The sequence below is a fragment of the Hylobates moloch genome, unplaced genomic scaffold (assembly GCF_009828535.3).
Source record: "Hylobates moloch isolate HMO894 unplaced genomic scaffold, HMol_V3 SCAFFOLD_2, whole genome shotgun sequence".
NCBI lineage: Eukaryota > Metazoa > Chordata > Mammalia > Primates > Hylobatidae > Hylobates > Hylobates moloch.
In genome coordinates, this window is record NW_026652277.1 from 133,256,129 (window position 1) to 133,280,521 (window position 24,393).

Sequence of the window (24,393 nt, forward strand, 5' to 3'; positions counted from 1 at the left end):
ATTATTATATGTTTTTAAGATTGAGTTTTGCTCTGTCACCCAGGCTGGAGTGTAATGGCACGATCTCAGCTTGCTGCAACCTCTGCCTCTTCGGTTCAAGTGATTCGCCTGCCTCAGCCTCCTGAGTAGCTGGGGTTACAGGTGCCCACCACCACATCCAGCTAATTTTTGTACTTTTAGTACAGACAGGGTTTCACCATGTTGGCAAGGCTAGTCTCAAACTCCTGACTTCAGGTGATCTGCCCACATTGGCCTTCCAAAGTGCTGAGAGTTACAAGCATGAGCCACTGCACCCGGCCTGTAGTTATTATTTTTGATTGGTTCATTGTTTAGTCTTTCTACTTACGATAAGAGTAGTTTACACACCACAAATACAATGTTATAATAGTCCATGTTTTTATGTACTTACTATTACCAGTAAGTTTTGTACCTTTGGGTGATAATTTATTGCTCATTAATGTCCTTTTTCTTACTCATTGAAGTAATCCCTTTCTTGTAGGACAGGTCTGGTATTGGTGAAAATCCTCAGCTTTTATTTGTCTGGGAAAGTCTTCATTTTTCCTTCAGGTTTGAAAGTACTTTTTGCTGGACATGTTATTCTAGGGTAAAAGCTTTTTCCTTCACAACTTTAAACATGTCATGCCACTCTCTCCTGGCCTGTAAGGTTTCCACTGAAAAGTCTGCTGCCAGATGTATTGGATCTCTACTGCGTGTGATTTGTTTCTTTTTTCTTGCTGCTTTTAGGATCCTTTCTTTATCCTTGACCTGTAAAGTTTGATTATTAAATGCCTTGAGGTGGTCTTTGGATTAAATCTGCATGGTGTTCTATACCCTTGTTGTATTTGGATATTAATATCTTTGTCTAGATTTGGGAAGTTCTCTGTTATCCCTTTGAGTAAATTTTCCACCGCATCTCCTTCTCTACCTCCTCTTTGAGGCCAATAACTCTTAGATTTGCCCCTTTGAAGTTGTTTTCTAGATCCTGTAGGCCTGCTTCATTGTTTTTTTCTTTTGTCTTCTCTGACTGTGTATTCTCAAATAGCCTGTCTTCAAGCTCACTAATCCTTTCTTCTGCTTGATTCATTCTGCTATTGAAGAACTGATTTATTCTTCAGTATGTCAATGTATTTTTCAACTCCAGCATTTCTGCTTGATTTTTTAAAAATTATATTACTCTCTGTTAAATTTACCTTATAGAATTCTGAATTCCTTCTCTTTGTTATCTTGAATTTCTTTGAGTTTCCTCCACACAGGTATATGGAATTCTCTGTTTGAAAGGTCATATATCTATGTTTCTCTGGGCCCCTGGTGGCTTATTTAGTTCATTTGGTGAGGTCATGTTTTCCTAAATAATATTGATGCTATTAGATGTTCTTTGGTGTTTGGCATTGAAGAGTTAGGTATTTATTGTAGTCTTCACTGTGTGAGCTTATTTGTACCTATCATTCTTGGAAAGACTTTCTAGTTATTTGAGAGGACTTGGGTGTTGTTTTCCAAGCTGTTTTTGTGTTAGGGGGCACCTCAAGCCCAGTAATGCTGTGGTTCTTGCAGTCTCATAAAGTCATCACCTTAGTGGTCTTAGAAAAGATCTGGAAGAATTCTCTAGATTACCAGGCAAAGACATTTGTTCTCTTCCCTTACTTTATCCAAAATATACAGTCTCTGTCTCTCTTCTGAGCCACCTAAAGCTGGGAGTGGAGTGACACAAGCACCCCTGTGGCCACCACCACTACAACTGTGCTGGGTTAGACCTGAAACCTGCACAGCACTGGTTCTCACCCAAGGCCTGCTATAACCCTCCCTGGCTACTGCCTCTGATTGCTCAAGGCCCTGGGGCTCTATGATCAGCAGGTGGCAAAGTCAGCCAGGTCTGTGTCTTTCTTGTCAGGCCAGTAAGTTACCCCAGACCCTGTGTGGATCCAGAAGTGCCATCCAGTAGTCAGAGACTAGAGTCAAAAACCTTAGATATCTGCCTGGTATTCTACTGTATTGCAGCTCAGCAGGCACTCAAGCCATAAGACATGATTCTTCCCACTCTTCCCTCCTCTTTCCAAAGGCAGACGAGCCTTACCCTATAGCTGTCACCACCCCTAGCCACAAGGAGTACTGCTGGACTACCACCAATGTTCTTTCAAGGCCCAAGTTTTCTTAATTCATCCTGTGATTAATGCTGCCTGGCTTGGGACTCACTCTTTAGAGCAGTGAGCTCCCCAGTGGCCCATGGCAGGTCCAGAAATGCCATCCAAGAGTCAAGTCCTAGAATTGGAGACCCCAAGGGCCTGCTTGGTGCTCTACATTCCTGTAGCATTGTTGGTACCTGAGGTATAAAACAAAGTCTCCTTTACTTTTCCTTCTGCTTTTCTCAAGCAGAAGGAATTTTGCACCATAGCCACCACAGCTAGTAATGTGCTGAGTCTCACCTGAAGTCAGCAAATCTCAGAGGCTCACCAAGGCCCTTGATGTGGTACCTGGGTGGCGTTGCTGGTTGTTCAGAAACCAAGAACTCTTCAGTTAGCAGGTGATGAATGCTGGCAGGACTGGCTCCTTTCCTTCAAGGCAGTGAGTTCCCTTCTGGCCCAGGGTGTATCTAGAAATGTTATCTAGAAGCTAGGACCTGAAACATGGGCCTCACGACTCTGACCCATGCCCTATCCTGCTGTGGCTGAGTTGGTATCCAAAATGCAAAGCAAAGTTCTCCCCACTCTTCCCTCTCCTCTCCTCAAGTAGAAGAAAGGGGTCTTTTCAAAACCTCGGCCGGGCGCGGTGGCTCACGCTTGTAATCTCAGCACTTTGGGAGGCCGAGGCGGGCGGATCACGAGGTCAGGAGATCGAGACCATGGTGAAACCCCGTCTCTACTAAAAATACAAAAAAAAATTAGCCGGGCGTGGTGGCGGGCGCCTGTAGTCCCAGCTACTCGGAGAGGCTGAGGCAGGAGAATGGCGTGAACCCGGGAGGCGGAGCTTGCAGTGAGCCGAGATTGCGCCACTGCACTCCAGCCTGGGTGACAGAGCAAGACTCCGTCTCAAAAAAAAAAAAACAAAAAACAAAAAAAAAACCTCAAGCTGTGCAGCCTAAGGTTATAGGAGGGGTGAGGCCAGCACTCTCTTGACTGCCCCAGCTGGTGTCTCAGTATGTTGCATGCCCTCCCAATCCACTGTCTCTGGCCTAGCTTAGCCCTGGGACTTACCTAAAATTGCAGTCCTTATGTCTCAGACTGCCTTTCAAATTTATAAGAACACTTTGGCCCTCAGTGGCGAGGTTTGTGGACACTCAAGTTCAGATGGCTGGGATTGGGAGTTCCCCTCTGGCTAGGGCTGATTTAAACACTTCCTTTCTGGGTGGACATCAGCTAAATTTTGTCTGTTTTCTCTTTCTGCTCTAACAGGACGGCACTGAGTATAACGCCTCACAATTGTTGTGCTCTCCCTCCTCCAGCACCCAGAGAAAATGCTCTCTGAACTGCTGCTGCTGCTGGGGTGAGGGAGTGTTGATGTCAGTGATCAAGACTGATTTTCTATCTCTTCAGTACCTCTTTCAATGATGTGAAGTTAAAACCAGGTACTGTGAATGTTCACTTGATTTTTGGTTCTTATGAAGGTGTTTTTTCTTTGTAGATAGTTGTTAACTTAGCGTCCTTGCTGTGGGATGATCAGTGGAGCTTTCTATTCCGCCACCTTGTTCTACCTCCCTCGGTAATGCTATTTTTTTCTTCTGCTAACCAGACCAGATTTTATCTATACTATTTCATCCAATAGTAATGCTATTTTTTTCTTCTGCTAACCAGACCAGATTTTATCCATATATATCCACCAAGTTTTCTCAATTTCTGATCACATGCATTTCAAAATTCTTATGACTTTTTATTTCTATTATACAACTTAGTACTCTATTACATATATCCTTATGTGTTTATTATTTTAACATCTTATGACTTTTGTATCAACAAAAATTTAAACTCCACCTTTTGAGTCTAACGTATACTTAGGAGAACTTAAGAATATATAACTCAATTAAATAAATTTTCTTAGTGATTTGGTAATTCTTATCTGAAAGAACACAAGATACCCATTGATGTTATTATAGATCAAAAAACAGAAGGAGTATCTGTCGGTTTACCATTAACACAGGTATAATAGCTAGAATGAAATTGTTCTGCATAGTTAAATATCCAAAATAACCAATATCTTGCTCAGATAAAGTGGTCAGAGCAAAAATATATTTATTCACTCACTTTTTAGTGTAAAATAGTTACCGAGAGTCAGGCGGCAATCACTGAGTTAGATGTTATATTATCACTATAGCCCAGCTTCTAATTCAAAGAGCTTAACTGGGGGTACAAACAAGTAAAGATAAAATTTGAATACATGTGATTGCGGTAAGAACAGTGGGTAGGACAGCATGTAAATAGTTGAGACTGACTCAGCCTTGGGGATTCAAGAAAGCTCCCTGGTGGAGGAACATATAACCATAGTGCCTAAAGAAAAAGATGTTGGGTATATATGTAGGTGAGTCCTACAGAATATAAGCAAGAAATCTAAATGGGAAAGAGATTATAGAAAATTTGCAGATGTGTCTGTAATTCAACATGGTATATACACAGAATGACTGAGGATAGGAATGAGAATAATAAAAAAAAAAGGAGATGAAATGAGAGGGAATAATCTCAGAGTCTACTGAACCTAACACTATAGGATAGGTAGATTTAGTATAACTTGGCAAGTATCTGCTATTGACCAAGAAACAACAGGAAACATAAATTATCCATTTCATCAATTCTAGAGCATGTTTAATATGCTCATGTCAATATATTCATATGTTTCGTGTTTACAAGGCCATAATATCTTCCCTACTTGACATTTGCTCTGTTTGGTGTTTCTCAAATTTGAAAGTAATTTTTGTTAAAAAAAAAAATGTGCACAGTGGCAAGGCCAAACATTTTCTCCCACATGTATACACGCAACCTTATACAAATATACATAAGATTATAGGTACAAATACAGGGCTTATGCTTGTTTGACGTGATTTTTTTTCACTTCATATCTCAGATACGTACTTATATATCAGGACATATAGATCTGTTTTGTTTTTTATTCAAATACATAAAATTTTATATTCTGTGTTTTTAATAATTTTTAAAATTCTTTTTGGCTTGACTTCATAACTAATTTCTACTCTCTTTCAATTCAAGAAATATGTATGTCTATGTATGTATGACTAATTTTATTTAATGGATTAGATTCTGTGAGATTAAAAGATTTTTTATTTCTTTATATCATTTTTTAAGTAGTATCATATTAGTGTTTGAATTTTGCAGCAATTTTTAAATATAATATTCACAATGAATGTATATGTCTTGTTTAATTTCTAAAGCATATATTTATGTATATAAATATATATGCAAAATCACATGAATAATAGTTTCTACTCTCAGAACATCAAACTGTATTAATATAATGTGTACCTGTGTGTGTGTTGTGTACATTTACCTTAGTGTCATTTTTCTTCAGTATATTGATTTTCTTGGGAATAGTGTGCTATAGTAGTTTTTTAATATTTACTTCATAACTCTCAATCTGCTGTTGAGTGCATTGTGAAGGCTTAATCAATGCTAAAATCAAATATAATAAACTTGTAAAGTATTCAAATCAATGCTTCCTTTCCTTTTTGACTTTTGGGCTAATTATACCAGTAATTCTTATCTCTATGAACACCCTGAACTCAATGGTTCTGAGTGAGTAGTTTTGTTTCCCTTTTATCTTTGTAATTTCTAGATAATTTTCCTTTCATCATTTCTTCCCGGTTTTTATTTTTTTAATATGGGTATGAAGTATTCATATCACTTTACTTTGAAAGCACTTTATTTTAATGAGGATACTATATAAAAAACTTAAAAAGCATGAGATTTTAATAAAATTCACATGTCCTTCTATATCATTGCTATAGAAACTGACTCATTTTCATCAAGCACAGTTAATTAAGACTTTTTTCATTTTTTTTCCCCCAGTTAGCCTCTTCTAATAATTATGCTTCCATTCTCTAAATTTAGGAAGTTGTTAAAAAACCTCAGTGTTAAAGAAAATTTTCATTGCAAAGGAAACGTATTATCATTAGAAGCTTATAAAATATTAATAGCTGTAATATGATAATAACAAATATTTGCATATCCTTTTTTTATTGTGCAATGTGACAATCTACTATGTCAGTAGACCCAAATAACAACCTTTATAATAGAAAATCAAAGTCATTTTTCAGATGATAAAATTAAGAGTCACAGACATTGGTCTCCAAAATAGCTGCTTAGTAAGAGAGGAGCCTAGGACATAGTATCCAAATCCCCAGGATTTCTTTCAAATAATTTCAAAATTCTCCAAACTCCTTGCCTATAATAGCTTTCCTTAACAGAAAATAGCCAAGAAAAACTTTTATCATCTTTCCTAACGTATCTCTTTTTGTTTTGTTTTGTTTGTTGAGACAGAGTTTCACTCTGTTGCCCAGGCTGGAGTGCAGTGGTGCCATCATGGTTCACTGCAGCCTCGAACCCCTGTGCTCAGGTGATCCACCCTCCTCAGCCTCCCGAGTAGTTGGGATACAGGCACGTGCCACCACGCCCAGATAATTTTTCTATACTTTTTCAGAGAGAGGGGTTCACTGTGGTTCCCAGGCTGGTCTCAAACTCCTAGGCTCAAGTGGTACATCCACCTCAGCCTCCCAAGTGCTAGGATTACAGGCATGAGCCACCATGCCCTGCCATAATGTAACTCTTAACTTTGCAATCAATTATGACATCACAACACCCATATATAAGAACAATCAATGTACATGTAAGATGAAAAATATATATTGAGCACTTCTGTATGACAGTCACTGGTCTAGCTGTCAGGAAATTTTTGACAAGCTACTGGAGAAAATGGGTCCATAAGAGAATAATTTTATATACGTTATAATACAATATGGTATGGAATCTGACAGAGGTGCTCACCAAGTGATTTGAGAGAATAGAAGGGTCAATTAGTTTGACTTCAGAAGGATGAGCTTGTCTTGAAAGTTGGGAACAAGAACAAAAATGGCTTTAGAATCTGCATTCCATGGACTTTTAAAGATGAACAGGTAAATTCAAAAGTAAGATCTTTCCAAGTGATAAGAGAAAAATCATTTTCAATGCAGCACTCTATCACAGCTAATGTGACTGTATACTTTATCAGTTATTAATCAGCACCTGAGACAAGAGGTATAAACTGGGGACAGTCCTGTACAAACCCAGATTTATGGTTGCCATAGGTTCTCTCCAGAAAGAAAGACAATGAAGTAAAGATCTACAAATAACAGTATCATTATATTGCTTCTCTAAAGTCAGTCTCCTGCTCCATCCTATATATCTGACAATGCTGCCACACTCTCACACATCCAAGACAAAAAAGTGGGAATCGACCTAGACCCTCCCTGATTCTTACCCCAGTTATGATATAAATCCTCTAAAATATATCTGCTAATTCTCTTCCTTCTCTTGATCACTGTGGCCACTACATAAACCATCCTTATCTCATGCCTAGACTTTTTAATTCCAGCTACTCAGGCTCCTTTCCTTCAGCTTGTGCTTTATTCTACATAATGCTCCAGATTCTGTTACCTAAAATCCATAACTAGTCATGGCACTTCCTTGGACTTTATGTCCACTACAGGTATATTGGCTAACACAAAAGGCCTTTCTGGATTTGCCCTACATATCAGTTTTTCTGGCCTTCTACATTGCTTCATGTTTCTCATTTTTTTTTTTTTTTACATTCTAGAGACTTAATAATATATCCCTAAACACAGCATACATTTCTTTCCACTTTTGAACTTTTCTACATGCTCCTCCCTTTGCCTGGAATTTCTCTCTTCCCTTGTCGTTACAGAGGCCTTCGAAATCCTATCAAAGATCATTTAATTTCTCTTTTTTTCCCTTTCACACTCACAAACAAGAGTAAATTTCTTCCTGCTCTTTGATACGCTGGTTTTTGTGTTTGTTTGTTTGTTTGTTATACATCAGGGCCTGTCAGGGGTGGGATGAGGAGGAAGGGAGAACATCAGGAAGAATAGCTAATGGATCCTGCCCTTAATATCTAGGTGATGGGATGGTCTGTACGGCATACCACTATGGCACATGTAACAAACGCACATCCTACACACCTACCCTTAAATTTAAAACAATAGTAAAAGAAAAAAGCAGTAATTTTAAAAAAGAAGTTTTATTCTTAATACTAGTAATCTTAAATGGCACAGGATTGGGGTGTAGGGAGGGGATGAGCAGTGCAGAAGAGACAAAGAAGCTGTTTTAATATGCAGTCATGCATTGCCTAACGATGGAAACACATTCTGAAAAATGCATTTTTAGGCAACTTTTGCTGTGTGCTAACATCATAGAGTGTACTTACATAAACCTAGATGGTATAGCCCACTTTACACCTAGGCTATATGGTTCAACCTATTGCTTTTAGGCTACAAACCTCTACAGCATGTTATTCTACTGAATACTGTAGACAATTGTAACACAATAGTAAGTATTTGAGTATCTAAGAATAAGCATAGAAAAGGTACAGAAAAAAATACAATATTATAATTTTAAGAGGTCATCATCATATATGAATTCCATTATTGACCAAAACACCATTATGCCATCCATGACTGTAATGTGTGGCAACTTCATAATTATTTCAAAATTGAAGGGAGATGGACACTGAATTAATTACCTGTTTCTTATTTGATTAGAACTTTCTAAAAAGTCCTATCTGTTCCTTTCTTGTTCCCTTGTGTAGATTAATTGTGCAAAGTCTAGAATGTACTCTGAAACATTCAAAGGAAGTGGCCTAATATGCATATACATTATTATTATTTAACTCTTAAAAAACTGAAACTCATCCACAAACCAAAAAGTTAACTACCTCATGAAACTCACAGGTTTCAATCTGCTACATACCTCATGGAAAAATTCTACAATATTTGACTTGAAACCAGAAGAAGACTAATAGTGCCACAGCTAAGGCTGAGGAGTCTAAGGTTTTTTTTGTTTTTTGTTTTGTTTTGTTTTCTTTCCAAACCTAGAATCTCGCTTCCTAGAAAAACACCTTCCATTTATAATGCAAATGTGTTGGTGGCAAGCACTCTCTCAGAATGGTTATGAAAGCCAAATTTATCATCCTCACCTAATAGCAAAAACACAAGACGCACCGGTATCATCTCTGACCTTGGAAAAAAACATTTACTATGAAAATAAAAGGCAGGAAGTCACCTTAACCTGTCCACTAGAAACACTAAAAATCATGTGTTCTGCTGTTCTTTAACAAAAATAGATCAAAATCACCAAACTGTATATCTAGAGCAAACTTTTTTTATTTTTAAAGTTTTTTTAAATTTAATTTTTTTTATTATACTTTAACTTCTAGGATACATGTGCACAACGTGCAGGTTCGTTACATGTATACCTATACACATGTCATGTTGGTTTGCTGCACCCATCAACTCGTCATTTACATTACGTATTTCTCCTAATGCTATCCCTCCCCTAGTTCCCCAACCCCCGACAGGCCCCGGTGTGTGATGTTCCCTGCCCTATGTCCAAGGGTTCTCATTGTTCAAGTCCCATCTATGAGTGAGAACTCGCAGTGTTTGGTTTTCTGTCCTTGTGATAGTTTGCTAAGAATGATGGTTTCCAGCTTCATCCGTGTCCCTGCAAAAGACATGAATTCATCCTTTTATGGCTGCATAGTATTCCATGGGTTATACATGCCATATTTTCTTAATCTAATCTATAACTGATGGACATTTGGGTTGGTCTTTGCTATTGTGAATAGTGCTGCAATAAACATATGTGTGCAAGTGCCTTTACAGTAGCATGATTTATAATCCTTTGGGTATATAGCCCATAATGGGATTGCTGGGTCTAATGGCATTTCTAGTTCTAGATCATTAAGGAATCGCCACACTGTCTTCCACAATGGTTGAACTAATTTACACTCCCACCAACAGTGTAAAAGTGTTCCTATTTCTCCACATCCTCTCCGGCATCTGTTGTTTCCTGACTTTTTAATGATTGCCATCTAACCGGTGTGAGATGGTATCTCATTGTGGTTTTGATTTTCATTTTTCTGATGACCAGTGATGATGAGCATTTTTTCACGTGTCTGCTGGATGCATAAATGTCTTCTTTTCAGAAGTGTCTGTTCATATCCTTTTCCCACTTTTTGATGGGGTTGTTTTATTATTGTAAATTTGTTTAAGTTCTTTGTAGATTCTGGAAATTAGCCCTTTGTCAGATGGGTAGATTGCAAAAATTTTCTCCCATTCTGTAGGTTGCCTGTTCACTCTGATGGTAAGTTCTTTTGCCGTACAGAAGCTCTTTAGTTTAATTAGATCCCATTTATCTATTTTGGCTTTTGTTGCCATTGCTTTTGGTGTTTTAGTCATGAAGTCTTTGCCCATGCCTATGTCCTGAATGGTATTGCCTAGTTTTTCTTCTAGGGTTTTTATGGTTTTAGGTCTAACATTTAAGTCTTTAATCCATCCTGAATTAATTTTTGTATAAGATGTAAGGAAGGGATCCAGTTTCAGCTTTCCACATATAGCTAGCCAGTTTTCCCCACGCCATTTATTATATAGGGAATCCTTTCCCCATTTCTTGTTTTTGTCAAGTTTGTCAAAGATCAGATGGGTTGTAGATGTGTGGTGTTATTTCTGAGGCCTCTGTTCTGTTCCATTGGTCTATATACCTGTTTTGGTACAAATACCATGCTGTTTTGGTTACTGTAGACTTGTAGTATAGTTTGAAGTGAGGTAGTGTGATGCCTCCAGCTTTGTTTTATTTTTTTGTTTTTGTTTTTGTTTTTGTTTTGTTTTGTTTTTTGCTTAGGATTGTCTTGGCAGTGTGGGCTCTTTTTTGTTTCCATATGGACTTCAAATTAGTTTTTCCAATTTTGTGAAGACAGTCATTGGTAGCTTGATGGGGATAGCATTGAATCTATAAATTATCTTGGGCCATTTTCATGATACTGATTCTTCCTATCCATGAGCATGGAATGTTCTTCCAATTTTGTGTCCTCTTACTTCATTGAGCAGTTGTTTGTAGTTCTCCTTGAAGAGGTCCTTCACCTCCCTTGTAAGTTGTATTCCTAGGTATTTTATTCTCTTTGTAGCAATTGTGAATGGAAGTTCACTCATGATTTGGCTCTATGTTTGCCTGTTATTTGTGTATAGGAATGCTTGTAACTTTTGCACATTGATTTTGTATCCTGAGACTTTGCTGAAGTTGCTTATCAGCTTAAGGAGATTTGGGGCTGAGACGATGGGCTTTTCTAAATATACAATCATGTCATCTGCAAACAGAAAATTTGACTTCCTCTTTTCCTAATTGAATACCATTTATTTCTTTCTCTTGCCTGATTGCCCTGGCCAGAACTTCCAACACTATGTTGAATAGGAGTGGTGATAGACGGCATCCTTTTGTTGTGCTGGTTTTCAAAGGGAATTGTTCCAGCTTTTGCCCATTTAATATGATTTGGCTGTGTGTTTGTCATAAATAGCTCTTATTATTTTAAGATACATTCCATCAATACCTAGTTTATTGAGAGTTTTTAGCATGAAGGGCTGTTGAATTTTGTTGAAGGCCTTTTCTGCATCTATTGAGATAATCATGTGGTTTTTGTCGCTGGTTCTGTTTATGTGATGGATTACGTTCATTGATCTGCATATGTTGAACCAGCCTTGCATCCTGGGGATGAAGCAGATTTGATCATGGTAGACCCACTTTTTGATATACTGTTGGATTTTGTTTGCCAGTATTTTATTGAGGAGTTTTGCATCAATGTTCATCAGGGATATTGGTCTAAAATGCTCCTTTTTTGTTGTGTCTCTGCCAGGTTTTGGTATCAGGATGATGCCGGCCTCATAAAATGAGTTAGGGAAGATTCTCTCTTTTTCTATTGATTGGAATAGTTTCAGAAGGAATGGTACCAGCTCATCTTTGTACCTCTGGTAGAATTCGGCTGTGAATCCATCTGGTCCTGGATGCTTTTTCGTTGGTAGGCTATTAATGATTGCTTCAATTTCAGAGCCTGTTATTGGTCTATTCAGAGATTCAACTTCTTCCTGGTTTAGTCTTGGGAGGGTGTATGTGTACAGGAATTCATCCATTTCTTCTAGATTTTCTAGTTTATTTGCAGAGGTGTTTGTAGTATTCTCTGATGGTAGTATGTATTTCTGTGGGATCGGTGGTGATATCCCCTTTGCCATTTTTTACTGCATCTATTTGATTCTTCTTTCTTTTCTTCTTTATTAGTCTTGCTAGCAGTCTATCAATTTTGTTGATCTTTTCAAAAAACCAGCTCCTAGATTAATTGATTTTTGGAAGGGTTTTTTGTGTCTCTGTCTCCTTCAGTTCTGCTCTGATCTTAGTTATTTCTTGCCTTCTGCTAGCTTTTGAATTTGTTTGCTCTTGCTTCTCTAGTTCTTTTAGTTGTGATGTTAGGGCATCGATTTTAGATCTTTCCTGCTTTCTCTTGTGGGCATTTAGTGCTATAAATTTCCCTCTACACACTGCTTTAAATGTGTCCCAGAGATTCTGGTACATTGTGTCTTTGTTCTCATTGGTTTCAAAGAGCTTATTTATTTCTGCCTTCATTTCATTATTTACCCAGTAGTCATTCAGGAGCAGGTTGTTCAGTTTCGATGTAGTTGTGCGGTTTTGAGTGAGTTTCTTAATCCTGAGTACTAATTTGACTGCACTGTGGTATGAGAGACAGTTTGTTGTGATTTCTGTTCTTTTTCATTTGCTGAGGAGTGCTTTACTTTCAATTACGTGGTCAATTTTAGAGTAAGTGCTATGTGGTGCTGAGAAGAATGTATATTCTGTTGATTTGGGGTGGAGAGTTCGGTAGATGTCTATTAAGTTCATTTGGCCCAGAGCTGAGTTCAAGTCCTGGATATCTTTGTTAACCTTCTGTCTCATTGACCACTGTCTAATATTGACAGTGGGGTGTTAAAATCTCCCAATATTATTGTGTGGGAGTCTAAGTCTCTTTGTAGGTCTCTAAGGACTTGCATTATGAATCTGGGTGCTCCTGTATTGGGTGCATATATATTTAGTATAGTTAGCTTTTCGTGTTGGATTGATCCTTTTACCATTATGTAATGGCCTTCTTTGTCTCTTTGATCTTTGTTGGTTTAAAGTCTGTTTTATCATTTTTTTTAGTTTCCTCCATCCTTTGTGTTTTGATGTGAGTGGCTCCTGAATATGACATGATGGGTTTGATTTTAATCAATTTGGGGACATTTAGCCTATTTACATTTAAAGTTAATATTGTTGCATGTGAATTTTATCCATCATTATGATGTTAGCTGGTTATTTTCCCTGCTAATTGATGCAGTTTCTTCATAGCATCAGTGGTCTTTACAATTTGGCATGTTTTTGCAGTGGCTGGTATGGTTTGTTCCTTTCCATGTTTAGTGCTTCCTTCCGGAACTCTTGTAAGGCAGGCCTAGTGGTGACAAAATATCTCAGCATTTGCTTGTCTGTAAAGGTTTTTATTTCTCTTTCACTTATGAAGCTTAGTTTGGCTGAATATGAAATTCTAGGTTGAAAATTCTTTTCTTAAGAATGTTGAATATTGGACTTCACTCTCTTCTGGCTTGTAGAGTTTCTGCCTAGAGAGCTGCCGTTAGTCTGATGGGCTTCCCTTTGTGGGTAACCCAACCTTTCTCTTTGGCTACCCTTAATATTTTTTCCTTCATTTCAACCTTGGTGAAACTGAAAATTATGTGTCTTGGGGTTGCTCTTCTTGAGGAGTATCTTTGCAGTATTCTCTGTATTTCCTGAATTTGAATGTTGGCCTGCCTTGCTAGGTTGGGGAAATTCTCCTGGATAATATCCTGAAGAGTATTTTCCAACTTGTTTCCATTCTCCCCGTCACTTTGAGGTACACCAATCAAGCGTAGATTTGGTCTTTTCACATAGTCCCATATTCCTTGGAGGCTTTGTTCATTTCTTGTTACTCTTTTTTTTCTAAACTTGTCTTCTCACTTTATTTCAATAATTTGATCTTCAATCACTCATATCCTTTCTTCCACTTGATTGAATTGGCTATTGAAGCTTGTGCATGAGTCACAAAGTTCTCATGCCATGGTTTTCAGCTCCATCAGGTCATTTAAGGTCTTCTCTACACTGTTTATTCTAGTTAGCCATTTGTCTAACCTTTTTTCAAGGTTTTTAGCTTCCTTGAGATGGGTTAGAAAATGCTCCTTTAGCTTGGAGAAGTTTGTTATTACTGACCTTCTGAAGCCTACTTCTGTCAACTCGTCAAAGTCATTCTCCATACAGCTTTGTTCTGTTGCTGGCGAGGAGCTGCAATCCTTTGGAGGAGAAAAGGCTCTCTGGTTTTTAGAATTTTCAGCTTTTCTGCTGTGGTTTCTCCCCATCTTTGTGGTTTTATCTACCTTTGGTCTTTGATGTTGGTGACCTACAGATGGGGTTTTGTTGTGGATGTCCTTTTTGTTTATGTTGATATTATTCCTTTCTTTTGTTAGTTTTCCTTCTAACAGTCAGGTCCCTCAGCTGCAGGTCTGTTGGAGTTTGCTGGAGGTCCACTCCAGATCCTGTTTGCCTGGGTATCACCAGCAGAGGCTGCAGAGCAGCAAATATTACAGAACAGCAAATATTGCTGCCTGATCCTTCTCTGGAAGCTTTGTCCCAGAGGCACCTGCCTGTAAGAGGTGTCTGTCAGCCCCTGCTGGGTGGTGTCTCCCAGTTAGGCTACCCAGGGTCAGGGACCCACTTGAGGAGGCAGTCTGTCTGTTTTCAGAGCTCAAATGCCATGCTGGGAGAACCACTGCTCTCTTCAGAGCTGTCAGAGAGGGATGTTTAAATCTGCAGAAGTTTCTGCTGCCCTTTCTTCACCTATGTCCTGCCCACAGAGGTGGAGTCTATAGAGGCAGTAGGCCTTGCTGAGCTGTGGTGGGCTCCACCCAGTTCGAGCTTCCCAGCAGTTGTGTTTACTTCCTCAAGCCTCAGCAATGGCGGACACCTCTCCCCCGGCCAGTATGCAGCCTTGCAGATCAATCTCAGACTGCTGTGCCAGCAATGAGCAAGGCTCTGTGGGCATGGGACCTGCTGAGCCAGTCATAGGAGAGGATCTCCTGGTCCACCAGTTGCTAAGACCATGGGAAAAGTGCAGGATTTGGGTGAGAGTGTCCCATTTTACCAGGTACAGTCTGTCACGGCTTCCCTTGGCTAGGAAAGGGAAATCCCCTGACCCCTTGGGTGCCTTGGGTGAGGCGACACCCCACCCTGCTTCAGCTCGCCCTCCAGGGGCTGCACCCACTGTCCAACCAGTCCCAGTGAGATGAACCATGTACCTCAGTTGGAAATGCAGAAATCACCTGTCTTCTGCGTCAAACGCTCTGGGAGCTGCAGACCAGAGCTTTTCCTATTCAGCCATCTTGGAACCCAGCTCTCTACAGAAAACTTTAAATGACGTAATGAAAATTTAATTTATATTGAATTACATCCCATAGAATATTATTTTGAAGTTAAAGAATAGAGTTACAAGATTTTCCTTTGACTGTGAAACTAGTAGGCCAAAATGAAATATATTCAAAATAATATTTGGAGGAAGGCAGCCTCAATTTTTTGTTAAAGTATTTTGATATTTGGTCATATAAAATTTGGGGGGTCATAAACTTTCTGAAACAGTGATTTCTTTCTTCCTTCTTCCTTTTTTTCTTTTTTAAAAGAAAAAAATACAGGGCATTTTATAGTTCTCTCCCCTTAGTCCTGGATTATTTTCAACAGCCAAAAACTGAAGAAAAGAAAAAAAAGTTTGTCAGCTGGTGAATAGGTATACTAATTGTGGTACATCCATCCATACAAAGGAATACTACTTAGCAATATAATGAATGAATTACTGATAATATGCAACAACATGAGTGAAGCTCAGGAGAGCATATGGGATAGAAAAAAATACATTTGGGCTGGGCACAGTGGCTCATGCCTGTAACCCCAACATTTTGGGAGGCCGAGGCGGGTGGATCATGAGGTAAGGAGATTGAGACCATCCTGGCTAACGTGGTGTAACCCCGTCTCTACTAAAAATACAAAAAATTATCCAGGTGTGGTGATGGGCGCCTGTAGTCCCAGCTTCTCAGGGGACTGAGGCAGGAGAATGGCTTGAACCCAGGAGGCGGAGCTTGCAGTGAGCCAAGATCATCCCACTGCACTCCAGCCTGGATGACAAAGCAGGAATCCATCTCAAAAAAAAAAAAAAAAAAAAAAAAAAAACATTTGAAGAAATAGTGGATTCCAAATGTAGTGAGAAACTTCACCTACAGTTCCAAAAGTCCAGTTTATCTCAAGCAGAATACTATGAAATAAACCATACTAAAGCACATCACAGACAAATTGCTTAATATAAAGGTAAAGAGAAAACCTTAGAAGTATCCAGATTAAAATGACACATTGTACGCAAGGTTACCATGTACAAGACCAGAGATAAAATGTAAAGAAACTTCTCATCATAAACAATGTAGATATAAAGACAATGGTTTAATAACATTAAAAAGCATTAACGGAAGAAAAAAACATTTTCACCAACATTTTTTATCTAGCAAAATTATCTGTCAAAAGTGAATTTGTTATATTTTTTAAAAACTGATAGAATTTATTTAGCAGACCTTCAATATAAGAAATGCTAAAGGAAGTTTTTCAGGCGACAGGGCATAATTCCAAATAGAAACTCAGATCTACAGGAAGGAATGAAATTGCCAGAAATAGTGTGTGTATAAATATTAAAGACTGTGAATAACTATAAACTGTTTAACAAAGCAAGCAAGAAGCAACAAATCTATCCAAGACCATCTACAGTGGCTCTAATATTCATATATTTTACAGAGTGTGTTTTTCTTTAGCCCAGTACATTCACTTATATATAAACCTTAAAACTCAATAAGCCTTTACCAGTCTCTTTAAATTATCTAATTCCACTAACTTTCTTGAGTGAATAGTGAAAGACGAAAATAGTCACATCATTTTAATTTACTATATATTTAATTATTACTACCATTATTATTATATCCAGAATTTCCTAGGAAATTATTAAAAAATAATTTTTTTATTAGCTTTTTAGGATAGTCTATGCATCTAAGACAATGGTATTAAAAAATCTTACATTTTATTTATGAAATTTTCATGGGAATTGAAAATCTCTAAAAGAAATATTTCAATATCAGTACTCATTCTACTGTAAATCAAATACAGAAAGTATATAAAGAGCTATTAAGATATGTAAAATATACAGTTAATAGGTTACATAATTTATCATATATCATTGTATAATTATAGTATATTTTCTTTAGTCAGAAAATTTCTATATATATTAGAGACTCATTTCTGAAGACAAATTTAGCCTAAAGAGACTGACTAGCCCCTAAGCTCACTTTAACAAAAATAAAGATTGCCATCTGAATGTGTCTTATTGCGAAAGATTGGCCTAAGTTTTAACACAAAGCACCCAATGGCATTTTATTTAGACTAAAAGAAATCATTTTTGGCCAGGCACGGTGGCTCATGCCTGTAGTCCCAGCACTTCAGGAGGCCGAGGTGGGCGGATCATGAGGTCAGGAGTTCAAGACCAGCCTGGCCAACGTGGTGAAACCCCATCTCTTCTAAAAATACAAAAATTAGCTGGGTGTGGTGGTGGGCACCTGTAATCCCAGCTGCTCAGGAGGCTGAGGCAGGAGAATCACTTGAGCCCAGGAGGTGGAGGTTGCAGTGAGCCGAGATCGCACCATTGCACTCCAGCCTGGGTGACAGAGCAAGACTCCATCTCAAAAAAAAAAGAAAAAATAAATCTTTTTTTTTTTCTCTACTATCATTCAAACTACTCCTCTTCCCCATGTCTCTTTTGAAAATGTTCAAAGTTTTGTGAATTTTTTTCTATATAAACATGATGATATTAACAGTAATTTTTATAATCCAATTGTTCCTAAGTGTATTCAAATTTAATGTAGTTTGGCAATGGCAATTCTAGAAAAAGCATAATCTGCATAAAACATGAGACAGCATGAAGCAGAGTTATTCAGAGGACATTCAGGCTTCCACTGTCAGTGTTCACAATTTAATTCTATGCCATGAAAACATGCACACAGATACTTACAAAAATATGCTAGTTTACAGTTCGGAGTTAAGGACAGTTTCATTGTCTCAGTGGTGGATCAGACACATCTTTCTTCTCTCTAGGTGCTTCCAACTGTTCAGATCTCAGATACAGAGGGATATATCATTATAGAACTTGCCAAATCTGACACTCTTTATTCATGGGCAGGCCAGAATTGTCATGAATCTCAAAACATAACATCTTATTTATGTTTTATATAGAGGTATCATAACGTTAAAATAATTTTTATATTATTAAATATGGGTCGAATGAATTTAGCCATAACACACACCTACAGGGAATTTGTAATATGCTATATTAACATTATTATGATCAGCCATCAGCTTCCACTTATTTTATTCTCAGCAATTTAGATGTGAAAAAGATGATGCTAACTTTAGGGAATTCAACTTTTATTTTATGATCCAGAATGTGAAAAAACAAAAAGGAGTGAAAGGTAGGAGTGGAAAAGTCAATTCTTGGCAATAAGAAACCTTTTAAATCCTGCTAGGGTCCAGTGAATCATGCAATTACATAAATAGAACACGATAGCTAAATGAATGAATTTATCCACATGCCTATAGCACCAGAACAACTAGGAATTACTTGTTTCTCTCCTCTGAGATTAAGAGTAAGAAACACAAAATCAAACTCTTACTAAGTTTGCTCAGCTATTTTATTTATTTGTTATTGTTTGATTGTTAGTTGGTTGGAAAGTTTATTGGGTTGGTGTTTATTACTTTCTTTTTAAACAAAACTATTATCCATATTGGAAATCAGTCAGTTTCACAAAGGTGATTCACTTTCTTACCATATAGGTTACTTATGTATATCATAAACATAATTCTTAACTATTAGTGAATGAAATGTGTCATGAGCAAAGGCTGACTTACATCTTTTATTTTATTCCCACCGATTAATTTCCCAAATTCAGAAACATATAGATAAGAAAAAAAATCAAAGCAGTATAATCTGTTTGGTTCATCTAACTCACTCAACCCTATGCTAGAGCCAAGCCTCACTACCTTGTTCAGGAGTTAACTAGTACAGAAAACAGGCAGTAGTCATTTTTATGCACTAAAAATCTCAGTAGAACTCTTTGCAGAGATATCCAACATTTTGGATTCATTATTCAGTTGAGATGGCAATTAATTGAATCCCTCTTATTTTCCAAATTTGCCAAAAACTCTTTAGTGAACACCTGGATCAAAGAGAATCGTTTTTCTCTTATCTTCTGCTGCTTTATCATGGTTACCTGGAGCCAAGCTGGAGGGAGAGATTCATACTTGCCTAAATGGTAAGAGAGCACTTAGGAAATTTAACCTAAACCTGTATTTCTAGAAAATGTACTACTATTATCTGCAGAGAAATAGATCCTTGCAATATAAAGCTGATAGTTACAATTTGCATAAGAAAACATTGTAATGTCAAAATGGAGTTTCAGCTTGGAATGAAAAAAGATACCATTGGGGCATGACAGTAATGATCATTTATTTTACAAGTCTCAAAAGGACCTCCCTGGTGAGAACCCATGCTGATATTCTGTATCAGCTTACCTTATACAAGTGGATATTAACTGCACACAAAGTGGAAGCCAATTTTATTGTAAATTTTTTCATTGCTAAGATTGACTCACAAGAGGCTCATTTACTGTGCATCCCAAAGGATGGCAGTCATGCAGCGTTGTTTAAGCAAACTCATTACTGTTCAAGCAATGCCACATAAACCTTCCATCTAAAACAACAAATTATATAGTATAAACATGCTTCTTTAAACAAACACTCTAAAGCCAGGGGAAGCTATAGCTACAGCAGGAATCTAGATATTTCTTATTAAGACAATAAACATAGGTATCAAAACAGACTTTTTTTGGTCTATATATTTTTTAGTGGATACTATGTGATAAGTGATTCATGTCTATAATCTCATAATTGGTACCCAGACAGAATTGTCACATGAACTGAGTCTCTCTGACTAAGTTCTGGACTCTTGTTCACATGTACTGCAGTCTCTAGCTCTATGAGTTTTTAGTCCAATATTAAGAATTTTTGGACTGCCGTTTCCATATGATCTAGAATTTAACCCCATCCCAAATTTAGAATTCTTCTTGCTTCTACTTACTGGAAATTTGGAAAGCATGAAAGTTTAGTAACAATTCATGTTGGTGGTTTTAGGAACATATTATTCCCTGGCCGACCTAATGATGATGTCTGGTGTCTGGACCCCGCCAACTTGGAACTATCAAAAGGCCAAATTCTGTTGTCTCAACCAAGAAAACCTATGCTTTTGCTTCTTTCCAAGAGTGAACCTGTACCATACTTTATGCCCTTAGGCTCTGAACTCAGGTTACCTGGGTTAGAAACTTGTCTCCATCATTTACTAGCTGTGTAAGTTTCAGCAAGTTATAAACTTCAGCTCCATATCTGTAAAATGGTGACTGTCAAAGTAAAGTTGCATTGATGGAGTTAAGCAAAGAAGACTTTATTCAAGACTATTGAAATAGAGGAAATAATTTAAGGTTAATTCCTCTGAAACAGGTAGGGGGTTTTTAAGCCTTGAGGTGAGCAGGTGGAAAAGTACTAGAGGAAACTGGGGAGGTTGGTTAATGTGATAAAGCCATCTGAGTTTGTTAATTGGCACATGAAAATTAGGTACCCACCATCCCACAGAGACTAGAAGATAGAGGCAATATCTCCTTCCCTGATTACATTTCAAAAGATTAGCTCCCACATCCTGGAGAAAGACATTCTGGGGTTATAAAATTGGCAAGAGGCTGGGAGAAGATTCATATCTGAAAGAGGCAGAAAATGATTCTACAATTTAAAGTTTAAATGCTAAAAAAAAAATAAGGGGGGGACATTAGGGGCTTAGAGTCAGAAAGAAGCCTGTCTACAGTTTTGTCAAGCTGAGGGGAAAGTTAAAGCTGTCTTGATCAGGAGATAATAATCATACCTTCCATGGTTGCTGGGAGGATTGAGACTGATAATGCCTACTGACCTGTATCACCACTGTGGTTGGTATAGGGTGAGTATTCAATATGTAGTAGTGGGTATAACCTTTATCCCCACATTAATCTCTGTTTTCTAACAAATGACTACTGCTCCTACTCCTCCCCTTGCTAGCAATCACACAGTTTGGACATTTCATTGCACCCTGTATCCTCATCATCTGCACAGGTCAATTTTACAGCATTCTCTCTGGCTCTCTCCTGAAACCATCTAGGCCAGAGGTTTTTAAACAGTCTCAGTTCATGGTGCCTTTAATGTCTCAATATTTTTTCACCACCAAATCTAAAAGAAAGGAAGTACTTAACAATTCTATTTATGAATCAGTTAGGTCCAAACAACTTAATAAATGGATTGGTCCTAACAATTTAGTAGCTGTTTGAAAAAATAATGGAAATAAATCTAAAAGATAGCATTTTTATTCAGTCTTAACCACAGTTACTTGCTAATGGAACGTGTGCCTATGCTACTCTGTGCAGCTTCTCAAACCTTGGAGTCATGATGTACAAGTCTACCTTTATTTGTTATTCTGCATTGATTTTTAGAAATATTTGATTTTTATCACAACCACTGAAAACACAAAAATATGACATCATTGAAAGGAATGGAGCACAATCTAAGGTTAAATGTGTGAACTCAAGCTAGTAGTTTATTCTGTGCCCTACATATATCGCTGTGTTTCCCTCAAACATTGAAAATACTGTACAGGATCTTGTGAATCCTTGATGGTACCCCAGGGCACGTGAGCAGTTAGTTTGGGAAATGCCAAACAGGCATGCCAAAGGTACCAGAGTAACCTTGAAGTCTTTCTCCCAAACCTTTCATATCCAATCAACAATAAAGATGTGTCTTGCCATTTTAATGTCTTACATATTTATTCTTTCTTCTCTATGCCTACTGCCAGTCTATTCCTTCATCCTCTCTCAATTGGAAAGCTGAGCAAACAGTTCAACTTCTACCCTGATGTGATAGTTAATATTATGTGTCAACTTGATTGGATCAAAGGATGCCTAGATGGCTGGTGAAGTATTGTTTCTGGGTGTGTCTGGGAAGGTGATGCTAGAGAAGATCGAGATTTGATTTGGTAGACTCTAAGAGATGCCAATGTGGGTGGGCACCATCCATTTGGCTGCCAGCAGGGTAAGAACAAAGCAGCCAGAAGAAGCCAGAAGAAGCAGCTTGCAGCATTTCTTGCTCTCTCTCTTCCCTTGCTACAAGCTTTTCTTCCTCTCTCCTGCCCATGGATATCAGACTCCAGGTTCTACAGCCTTTGGACTCTGGGTCTCCCCTGGGGCTCTCCTGCCTTCAGCATCAGACTGAAGGCTGCACTGTCAGCTTTCTTGGTTTTGAGGCTTTCGGACTTGGACTGAGCCTCTACTGGCCCCTCTTTTTCCCCAGCTTGCAGATGGCCTATCGTGGGACTTTGCCTTGTAATCGTATGGGCCGATTCTCTCTAATAAACTCCCTTTTATGTGTGCATATATCCTATTGGGTCTGTCTCTCTGGAGAACCCTAATATACTCAATTTTCCCTCCTCCAACTTATTTTCCATCTTTCTGCCAGTGCCAGACTTTTTATTTAAAAATCCCGATCTATCTTTGTTTCACTTGCATGACATTCTTCAGTGGCTCCTTTGATATCATGATCTGACCCCTGTGAATTATCAGCGCTTTCCACTTCCTCAACCTCTGTCCAGCTATAGTCAGCTGCATCCATGCCACATATTCTTTCTTACTTCATTGACATTGTTGCTACTTTATCTTACTAGAAGCCTTTCTAGCCCTTTATTCACCTGGTGAATGACTACATAATTGTCAAATATTAATCCAAATGTCACTTTTCCTGATGTTCTTATAGTGTCTCACTGGTCTGTACCAACATAACTCTGTGAATATCTTCATAAGGGCACTTTTCAAAACATGATAGTGCTTAGCAATAGCCATCACTTATTGGAAACTTCACTAATATTAAGTTGATGAAATAATATGAATAATATATGTCAGTTTAGGCAATAGATAAATGTTCTGTAAAGCCACCCTATTCTATCTCCTTTTTGAGATCCTAGACTAGAATGAAGCTGTCTTTGAACATGTTTCCAGAGAGGTTGACTGATTCTTTTTAGAGAAAACTACCCTGATACACTTTAAAGAAAACCTATAAAACTTGGAAATATGGTGCATCCTTTAAAAAGAAATTTAGATTACATACGGGAGCCCACAATTCAAGCTTGACCCCTGTTCTCATCTTGTCATACCCTGCCTATGCCAGCAATAAACCAACTCAGTCCAGTACTTCTGCAATAGAGCCGCAATAGAGTCTCTGACAATCCCTTGAAGAATGGCTTCAGACCACCAGGATGAAAGTCCTGGCAGTGCCATCTGGAAATCTCTCCTTCTGCATTGTGGCCTGTAATGACTGGCAAAATCCAGAAATCAATGAATCACGAACTTAGAAAAACATGAGAAGCTAGGCTTTCAGAGACTGCAAGTGCAAAAAAACCCATCTTAACCTAGTCTGCCTTGCATAGGGTTCAGAAAATTGCTGGGCATTTTAAAGGAAATTCTGCCCTTTGAGTCTAGGTACAATGTCATAGCAATGAACTCCTATTCATTTTCATACAATCCACTCAACCAGATAACTATGAAACATTCTTTCTTCCTTACTTCTGGGAATAGGGCCACTGGAGAGTCATGAGCCACTATCACATAGAACACATATTCGATGGTCTCAAACTCCTTACTACCATCATCTTGGCAGATAATGAAATTATAAAATATTTATCTCATAAAAGAGTTTAATGGTCTCTTTACCCCATCAGTAAAAGCCTTAGTATTCTTTACATGAAAAAAGAGGAATGAGCTTTGTAGAGTTTCTGTGAAATCACCACTGGAATTTATCCCTGATACCTCTAAATCTCAACCTGTTGAACTATTTACAAGATGTCCAGATTATTCTCAATTTTGGATTTTCAAAAAATAAATGAGGGGATTTAAATAGAAAAACACCTTCCACTTACAATTAGGCAAATCAGAGATCCAATTAGGGACTTTCACTCTTCACATATGTCACTAATGGAGTTCCCATATGATATGGTTTGGATGTTTTTCTCCTCCAAATATCATATTGAAATGTGATTTCCAGTGTTGGAGGTAGGGCCTGGTGGGAGATATTGGGTCATGAGAGCAGATCTCTCATGAATGGGTTAGTACCA